The sequence below is a fragment of the Rattus rattus genome, chromosome 8, assembly GCF_011064425.1.
Source record: "Rattus rattus isolate New Zealand chromosome 8, Rrattus_CSIRO_v1, whole genome shotgun sequence".
In the NCBI taxonomy this organism is placed as follows: Eukaryota; Metazoa; Chordata; class Mammalia; order Rodentia; family Muridae; genus Rattus; species Rattus rattus.
The window spans coordinates 91,697,043-91,707,245 of NC_046161.1; the positions used below are offsets into that span (position 1 = coordinate 91,697,043).

A 10,203-nucleotide genomic window follows, 5' to 3' on the forward strand; every position below is an offset into this window, starting at 1 on the left:
GCCGCTGGAAGCTTTCTGGGTGTTCAGACCCGGGTCTTTCAGGGTCTTTAGGACTTTCCTGTGGATGGTTGTTTCCAGGCTGAAATTTTACATCCTATCCCTAGAAAAGCAAGTTTTTAAGACTCCTGGGCTTTAAAAAGAAAGAAAGAGAGAAATAAAGAAGAAAGAAAGAAAGAAAGAAAGAAAGAAAGAAAGAAAGGAAGGAAGGAAGGAAGGAAGGAAGGAAGGAAGGAAGGAAGGAAGGAAGGAAGGAAGGAAAAGAAAAAAAAGAATCAAGATAAACTCCTGTCTTGTGTAATTTTTACCTTAAAGATCTCATAAAGTCTTGTTGTGGACCACAGACTTTCCTAATTCTGTTTGAATGAAGGTTGGCACGTCAGCTATTTATAAATATAAACTACAAGGAAGGAGAAAGGAAAATTTTTATTTTCTGCCATGGAGACAAGAGCTCGGAGGCCTCTTTTCTAGTCCTAAAGTCATGAGACTGGGAGCTCTCTCGCCTTCTGGCACTGCAGACTTTGTCCAAACAAACACGGAGACACTGGCGGCTGTCTCATCCACTAGAGGAACAAAAAACAAGTACTGCCCTTTGTGGCTCCTAGACATTTTGAGGCTATGGAAATTGGACTTCATCATTGCTCTAGGAGCAGCCAGGGGAGGAAATGTCCTCCACTCTGAAGACGGAAAAATGCAGGGGCTACCTTCAGTCAGAGCTGAAGGAAGGGAACCTGTCCGCCCACAAACACTCACAAGATCTGGAGGCAAACACACAGGGTGCCCGGAATACAGATCGTAAGTCTTTTTCTATGATTTCTTAAAGCAGACTCCAGTCAAATAGTGTGGAGATTGTGTCCAGGCAAATAGTGTGTAGATTGTGTTCTGTTCTGTCATTTTAATACCTCACTGACAAGACTAGACACAAATTTACAACCTTCTGTGGGTGAGTTTGCGGGTTCTTCTTTTTCTTCTTTGCCCTCTTCTGAGCGCCTTCCCTTTTATGACCTAGTTCACCGGACCCGGTGTATATATAGATATATATAAAAACATAATTTTGTCTTTGCTGCCCTCTTGTGGTCATTTCATCATCATACCAGCACCTGCCCACATTGTAGAGGAAAGCCCTAAACAGAAAGCAAGCCACTCTAAGACAGGAGTCGTGAACAGATTCAGTCGAATTGATTTCTACAGGACTGATTTCTTAATTAACTTTTTCCAACTGCTCAACTACGCTCAACCAGTTCCTGAAATCTTGGTAGCTGGAGCTCTGGATGTAGCTCAGCTTGCCTGCCTAGCACCTCATGCGCAACACCACAAGCTGTGAGAAAAGGGTCCATAAAGACCCAGTCAAAACACTTGTCTCGGTTTAAATTGGTTTTTGAAGTTTGGACTTCAGGTCACCAAGCTACAAAACTCCTCTGGTTGCAAAGGATTGTCATGTGTCCATTAAGGGTCTCTTCTCAGAACGGATGCGACATGCAGGAACTTAAGTACCAAGAAGTTCAACCACACAGACGCGTGCGCGCGCGCGCACACACACACACACACACACACACACACACAGAGGCACGCACGCACGCACGCACGCACGCATATTTTCCCCCCCAGAAAGAAAAGTCACTAATGTGAGATTTGGCCAAATAAAAAGGCCAAGTTTCCAGAACTAGAAAAGATTTTAATGTCTTCCCAGGGAATCAGGAGATTTTTAATACTTTCCCAGGCAATCGCAATTTATTTACCTCTGGATATTGCCAGCCGGTGACAGGCAGTTCGCTCGTCTCCCTCATCATCCTCGGCGCTCCTATGTTGATGTCAATCTTCCTTCTCCGTGGTGCTCACAGATTTAAATTATCTCTGACACAGACAACTAGCTTCCTTTTCATTTCAATTCACTGATTGTTAAAAAGCAAAATAAACAAACAAACAGAAAAATGCTGTCTGGGCAGTGGTGGCACACGCCTTTAATCCCAGCACTCAGGAGGCAGAGGCAGGTGGATCACTGATTTTGAGGCCAGCCTGGTCTACAGAGCAAATTCCAGGACAGCCAGGGCTACACAGAAAAACCCTGTCTCAAAAAAAAAAAAAAAAAAAAAAAAAAAAACAAAACAAAACAAAACTTTCACAGTTAGATACTAAATATGTAATCGTTTGTTGGGTTGGTGGCCAACGCAGATGTCCATACCAGGCAGCACCATACATGTAAGGAATGAGGCCATAAATGTTCTAAACAGGACCGACACCATGCTCCTTCCCGCTGACTGTGGCCACTGAGGGATCGGATATGAATGTTGCCAAATATTCTGACCCTTTTAGAGAATTAGGCTCTTGATTTTTGTTTTTTGTTCTTTTTTTTTTTATCTTTTTTTTTTTTTTATCTGAAACATAATCTCTCTGAAGGGAAAGCCATGACAGAGAAACTGGAAAGGGACCCAGTTACCAATGGAAGCCTGGTCCAAATAGAAAAGTTCTGTCACTCAAACCCTAAACTGCCACCCTACACCCTGGACCACCCAGGACCGCACATTGTCCAATCAGGACTGCCCTCATTTACATGACAGGAAGACTGCTGGGAAGGGAGACTCCCACAGGCCTCCATTTTAGGACAGCCCTCTGTTACTGCTTCCCTGGACACCTTCTCTCCATGCAGAATACTAAGTGGATTAAGTCAGTGAAAAGATTCACCCTGGACTATAAAAGAAAGAAACCAAGTTGATAGCATTTGCAAGATACACCCGGCACCCCTCCCCGTCCCTACCCACCCTCCACACCCGTCTTTTCTCACTAGAACTTGAGACACTTCGTGGTTTTCCTTTATGTTTCATATTGCTTGGGACATTTGTTTTAAAAAGTTCCCAACCCCTCCCCGAACCAGGATAAGTTGTACGTCCTGAAGAATCTTAGAGATGAGTCCTTCTGATTAGCATCCGAGGTGAGACTCGAGCACACTTGAAACATATGAGGACCACCCATTGGAACCCAAGTTGGCTCCTGTAGTCATAATAGTTGGGTGATAGTGAGGTTGAGGCTATAGATCTGTCAATAAAGGAGTTTGAATTCTCAACTCCCAACATACAAAAGCTTGACCCAGAAACTTGTCTGAGACCTCAGCACTGGGGTGGGTGAGAGACGGACTCATCCCGGAAACTCTCTGGAAGCTTCTCTAGCCAATGAGTTAGCTCTGGGCTCACTGAGCAATCTTGTCCCAAAGAACTAAGGTGGTAAAGGACTGACGAAGACACCTGCCCTTGATCTCTATCCTCCACACTTATGGGTGCACATACATACATACATGCACATGTACATGTGTGCACATGTGAACGCACACACTAATAGTTGAAGCCACCCCCAAATTCATCTTGCTTATGTGGGCAATCCAACCACACAGCTCCCCTTTGAAAAGTTAATGGTTAAGCGGTAGTTGGGTAGGAGCAGGATGCTCTGATACGCTCTTGCACGATAGAGTGGATATAAACGGATATAAAACAGAGGATTTGAATGTTTTCACCAGAAAAGGTTTTCATTTATTATAAGTGTTTGAAGAGTGACACATTTAACCTGATTTAAACACTAGATAACATATACTAGTATCGAAGTATCATATTGTGCCCCATAAGTATATATCATTTTTTGGTTTTTTGGTTTTGGGAGGTGGGAGTGGGCTTGGAGTTTTTTGTTTATTTGGTTGGTTTTTGTTTTTTTAGTTTGTTTGGTTTGGTTTGGTTTTTTGGGTTTCTCTATGTAGTCCCGGCTGTCCTGGAACTCTGTAAACCAGGTTGACTTCCAACTCAGAGATCCGCCTGCCTCTGCCTCCTGAGTGCAGGGATAAACAGTGTGTACCACCCGCCTACCTCATTTTTATGTCTCGATGTATCCATTTAACAGTAATTTTAAATTAAAAATGGAAGAGTTAATAGTCACTGATAGCTCAATGAAGATAGGGTTAATCCTCCAAAGTGGAATAAGCAGGGAGTAATGATGTAAGGATCATTTAACGGAGATTACGGTTGAAATGAAAAGATTTAAGAGATGGATAGGTGTGGGTGTGCAAGCCAGTGACACTGTTTGGTATCTTTGTGACACATATGGTGAGCTGTCCAACTCCTTAGCCCTTCAGTAAAAGTAAAGCCATTTGTTTCCAAAGTTCTTCTGAGGATTAAGTGAAGTTTTTTTTAAGTCACCCTAAAATGGTTCCTGGTCATAAAATCTATCCAATAAATATCTGTTTCCTCCTCAGGTCCTAAGAAGAGTGCTGGGTTTGTGGCGTTTACATGGCACCATCCTAACTGTGTTGAAGCTTCGGGTGCTGAGATGCCCTTCTCTGCAGGATCCTGAGTGAGTAGGGAAATGGGGGATTCCTGGAAATTTAAAAAGATGAGACGAGGGGTTGGGGATTTGGCTCAGTGGTAGAGCGCTTGTCTAGGAAGCGCAAGGTCCTGGGTTCGATCCCCAGCCCGAAAAAAAAAAAAAAAAAAAAAAGATGAGACGGAAGCACCTTGCTATGAAATTGTGACTGCAATAGCCCTGTCCTGACCAGAAGACAACACTTCACAGTGCTCCTTCCCATCGTCCAGCCCTTACACGTTCCCTCTTCAGCAACACTCCTGAGCTTCGGTGGTAGGAGGTGATTAATACAGATTTCCCCTACAATGAATGCTTTTAATGTTCAAGCCCATAATGTATGGACTCATGGTGATCGCAAAATGTAGCCATAGCTTCATTGTTTAAAACAAATGTACCACCCTTGGAGAGGGAATGATTGAAACCATGTATGTGCAAGTCCAGGATACCTTGGAAATCTCTGTACTTTCCACTGAGTCTTTATCCAAATCTAAATTGCTCTGTAGTTTTTTTTTTCTTTTATTTTAAAGTGTCTAGTAAGTCCACTAGTCACTAGAACAAATAAAACAGAAAACTTATAACAGAAGGCACAAAAAGAAAACCAAAAAGTAAAAGGGAGATTGAGACTACCAATGTATAATCAGTTATATTAAACGTAAGTCCTTTAAATATACCAATTAAAAGGCAGAGGCTGGGAGAGTGAGTCAACTACACGCTGTCTTCAAGAAACTCACTTCCAATGTAAGTATGTTGTCTGACTGAGACTAAAAAGGTATGTCTATATATCATTCGAGATATTCAAAAAATACAAAAATAGCTATTTTAATATCAGAAAAAATTAGGGTAAAAAATTACTAGAAACAGAAAAGGGACATTATTAAAGATACTGAGATTAGTAATTATATATATTACTGAGCAGCACAGCTATAGAATACGTATATCAAAAATAAAAGAAAGGACTTAGGAGCTAGCCTAGCCAGGAAAATGCATGTCACAGAAGCACAAGGATTTGTGTTCAGTCCTCTGCCCAAGGGGTGAATGTCATCAAGGTACATGTGTGTAATCTGGACATGAGAAGACAGAGACATTTGCATCCCTAGGCTTTTTAGCTCGACAGCCAACCCTAATCAGCGAGTTCCAGGTCCTTGTGAGAGAGCCTATCTTTCATTTTTTTTTTTTCCCGGAGCTGGGGACCGAACCCAGGGCCTTGCGCTTCCTAGGCAAGCGCTCTACCACTGAGCTAAATCCCCAACCCCGAGAGAGCCTATCTTTAAAAGGGGCTCCTAGGGGCTGAGAAATGGCTCATCAGTGAAGAATTTACTGTCCTTGCAAAGGACCCAGGGCCAGTTTCCAGCACCCACTTGGAGACATACAACTGCCCATTAACTTCAGTTCCAGGAAATCTGATGCCCTCTTCTGGTACCATGCACACACATGGTGTGCACACATACATGCAGGCAAATACTCTTACACATAAAATAAAAATAAGTAAATAACAGTTCCTAAATAATGACACTCAAGGTTGACCTTTGACCTCCACAGAACACACATACATGAACCCACAGACCACACAGACATACACATTCACCTGACACACACTAAATACATAAATACATAAACCCACAATTATACTGGATCCTTCAGCAGCCCCCACACAGAAATTAATGGAACACCTACACAGAAAATAAGATTATAAAATAATTACATATTCATATAACAGAATCTAACTAATATTTACAGAACCTTCGACCCAACAACAAAATAACAAAATACATATTTTTTGAGTGTTCATGGAATATATACCAAGAGAGACAATGTCCTGAGCTTTTGTCTCTTTCTCTCTCTCTCCCTCTCTCTCTCCCTCTCTCTCCCTTCCGCCCTCCCTCTCTCTCCAAACTTTAAACATTAAACATCATTTGTTTTTCCTGACAAAGATGGAAACATTTTGGGAGTTGCGGACCGGCTGCTGGTTCCGGAAGTCTGGCTCCAGAGCAGTTTTGCCACATCCGGTCCACCCGCAGCGGCCTCCTAGACCCATCACCCTCCGCCTGCGAGGGTTCCTTCACTCGGACCCAGACCCCATGGTGACTGGGACATCTATACTTGGGGTAATTGCTGCGGACATGCTGGGCTCCTACGGCTCCCTGTCTGGTTTCCACAATATCTCTCATATTACGCAAACCAACACCCGCACTATGGGTGCTTCGGGAGACCGCGCTGTCGTCCGGTATTAGAGTCAAGTTCTCAGCCAGATGGTGATTGATGAGAAGCTGTTGGGAGATGGACACAACTATAGCCCTAGAGGTATCCATTCATGGTTGACAAGGGCCATATATAGCCACCGCTCCAAAATGAACCCCCTGTGGAACACCATGGACACTGGAGGCTACGCTTATGGAGAAAGCTTCCTTGGTTATGGCAACATGCTTGCTGTAGCTTATGAAGCTCCCTCACTGGCCGCTGCTTATGGTGCATACTTGGTTCAGCCTCTGCTTGGAGAAGTTCTACCAGTGTTGAGTTGAACTGAAGCCCGAGAGCTTGTAGAACGCTGATCCGAGTGCTGCACTACCAAGATGCCCGTTCATGTAACCAGTTTCAAATCGTCACTGTAACTGAGGGTGGGGATAGAAGGACCGCCGTGGGTAGAGACCAGCTCGGATATTGTCCACAGGATCGGTGGCGTTGAATGAAATCCAGATGAGGCGTCCGGCGTTGGAGCTGTGCCCTTCTAAACCTGACCATCACTGGCTCAAAGGCAGACACTTTTAAAACAAATCAGTCCTTTGAAGTGGAAAAAAATAAAAATCAGGCTAGTGAGATGACTCAGTGGATAAAGGATGATAATCTGATGAGTCCTCACCCAGCACCCACGTGGTGGAAGTGGACATCAAACTCTCCCAACGTGTCCACTAGGTTCCAAATGCATACCATGGCAGGAGTTCACATGTGTTCCGCAAGGCACACACACACACACACACACACACACACACACACACACACACACACACACACACACGGAAAAAGGAATTCCCTAAAGAATACTTTCTACAGCCATAGTGAAATCTCTAAAATTCAATAACGGAATAAAACAGAAATAAATCTTCAGGCAACATAAATCAAAATAATGCATGGATCGAAGGTGAAGTAGTGAAAGAAAGCCCAAACTAAATTCGGTTTTAAAAAAAAAAAAAAAGAGAGAGATTATTCCATATCCTAATTGATAGGCTAACCAGTGCTTAGAGGAAATTTTATTACACAAATTCATATACCAGAAAAAGTGATTAAACAATAATGTAAGCTCCAAGCTCAACGAACCCAAAAACGATAATGAAAACAAACCCAAAGGAGGAACAGAAAGAGGAGACGTTAAAGATAATAACAAAAATCGATAAATTTGAAGAGGGAAAAAAAGTCAGTGAAATACAGCTAGTTCTTCGAAAAGGCCAATGAAATTGACGAATCTTTAATACGCTAACAGAAAGAAGCGTTCACAGCTTACCAGCATCTCCAATTAAACAGGCAATGTTGTCAGGGACTGTGAAGACATCAAGAAAATAACACTAGGAACAACTCCACACATGCACTTGATACTTGGCAAAATGTCCCACTTTCACAAGACGTGCAAACAGTTGTAGCTCACCCAATGGAAAGTAAGTCGCTTGTGTAGCATTATACATGCTTACTATCTTGAATTTATAATTTTAACACTACTCCCCCCCCAAAAAAAAAATCCCAGCTGTAGGCACTTCCCTGAAGAATCCTACTACTGTTTAAAGAGGAATGAATAGCACTTACACACAATCACAGTCACTTGTAGGGAGGGAATAAGGCATTTCCCAGTTCCTTCTAGGAAGCCATACCCAGGCAGACGCAACACAGAGAGCGGGCAGGGAAGTTTAGACTTTAACCCACATTGTGAAGAACTCAAAATCCTTAAGCTAATATTGGGTAATAACATGCAGAGCCAAGTTTCCATTAAAACTATTCCAAGTTTAAGTCAAAATCAGCTGTGACCTGGTTTCAGTGTTAACTCTGCCTCCTCTCTGCTATAAACAGCCCCGGCCAAGACAGGATCAAGGGAGACCAAAACCTCTCATCTATTCCCAGGTGTAGTCACAGGTCTGGTGAGGGCCGTGTCCCAGGGATGCCACTGCTGTTCTTGGCCACACAAAGTATGGATGCCCCTAAGTGTGTGCACGCAGCACACAGGCATTTTCTAGGGCTGTTTATAAACGTTTATGTGTGTGGTTTTAAAAGGTTAGAACCAAGCTGGACAAGCTATTGGAAAAAATACCAGGCTGAAATATGGTGTTTCCCTAATCCTTACCCAGTGTTTCTTGACCGAGCTAATTGCTGTCACAAACTAATTCTGACCTGTTGTTTTCAAACTGTTCTTTGTCAACTGGTGAGGCAGGGTTTTCCTTTTTCCCTGGGACAGCTGAGAGACTGGGACAATCGTGTGTATGTGTGTTTTGAAAGCCTAAGGGTCTTGGAGTGCATGAAGCAGGACACAGATGCCTGCTTACATTAGCAGTGCCTTTCTCACAGGAAAGACATCTGTTCATACACTCGACTCCAACAACAATACTTGCAAGACATCCAAAACTGAAACATAAAAATTCTAAAATCAGTTTGGAAGGTTGAAAAGTAATGGAAATACCTTTAATGTGTATTGACTTTTGAACCAGTTTTCACTTAAAAATGGATTTATTTGTGCTCACATAATAATTGTGTATGTTTTTTTTCCTTCTCTTAGCTTTTCACTTCCTGGATGATGCAGCTGATGATGGGTGCATAAATACATAAATACCTACACGTTGCTAGGCAGTATGGTGGGCATCTGGTTGTTTGCCTGCCCCTCAGTCTTACCCATGACCTTGAAAGGACAGAAGCCCATCAACCCACCAGGATCTGCCAGCCATTGGCTTCTAATTCAACCTGGCCTAATTCCCATCCTCAGCACGTTTTCTGGGGCTACTAGGATGACTTCTGTGTCCGTGGGATATAAATCTAAAGCCTTCTCCAAATAAAGACAGCACAGAAGAAGATGGAGTAGAAACATGGGAGGAGCTGAGTCCTGCTGTCATATACCCCTGAGCACATCATGCCAGCAGCTCACCACCCATGGATTTCCAGGTATGTGAAGTAGCACATGGCTGGTTCATCTTATGCTATTGCTTGTAGCTAAATGGGGTTTGGGAAGCATTTATAAAGCCCACAACTTAGTAGCCAGTGCTCACCTGGCCTGGTTCTCGCCTCCTCTAGTCTTGCTCTAACAGACTGTGTTCCAGCTTCTTCTGCTGCTGCGATAGAACACCCTGACTGAAGCCACTTAGAGAGGAAATGGTTTATTTGGCTTACAGTTCTAGATTTCAGTCCGTCACTGAAAGAAATCAAGACAGGAACTCAAGGCAGGAACTTGAAGGCAGGTGTCCTGACGATGGTCATAATTGCTATGACCAAAAGCAACAGGGGTGGCAGGGCGTTTGGCTTACACTTCCATATCGCAGTCCACCGCAGAGAAAAGTCAGGACAGGAACTGGAAGCAGGAGCTGATGCAGAGGCCGTGGAGGATGCTGCTTCTCGGCTTGCTCTTCCTGGTATTGCTTAGGCTTTTTATAGAATCCAGGACCACCAGCCCAGGACTGGGGCCATTCACAATGTGCCCCTCCCCACCCCACTCCCATCAACCACTAACTAAGAAAATGCCTTACAGTCTTACTTGTAGCCTGATCACACGGAGACCTTCTCTCACTTGAGGTATCCTCCTCTCAGATGACTTTAGCTAAGTGTCGGGTTGACATAAAATTAGCCTGCACGGTGTGTTTGCTCACCATTCCACACAGGATGGCTCCCAACTAAGGAACT

The 10,203-nt window shown here is 43.5% G+C and overlaps 1 pseudogene; it reads left to right on the plus strand.

Moving 5' to 3' along the window:
• Positions 1-6,269: 6,269 nt before the first annotated feature.
• On the plus strand, positions 6,270-7,025 carry LOC116906561 (annotated as a pseudogene).
• The last annotated feature ends 3,178 nt before the right edge of the window (positions 7,026-10,203 follow it).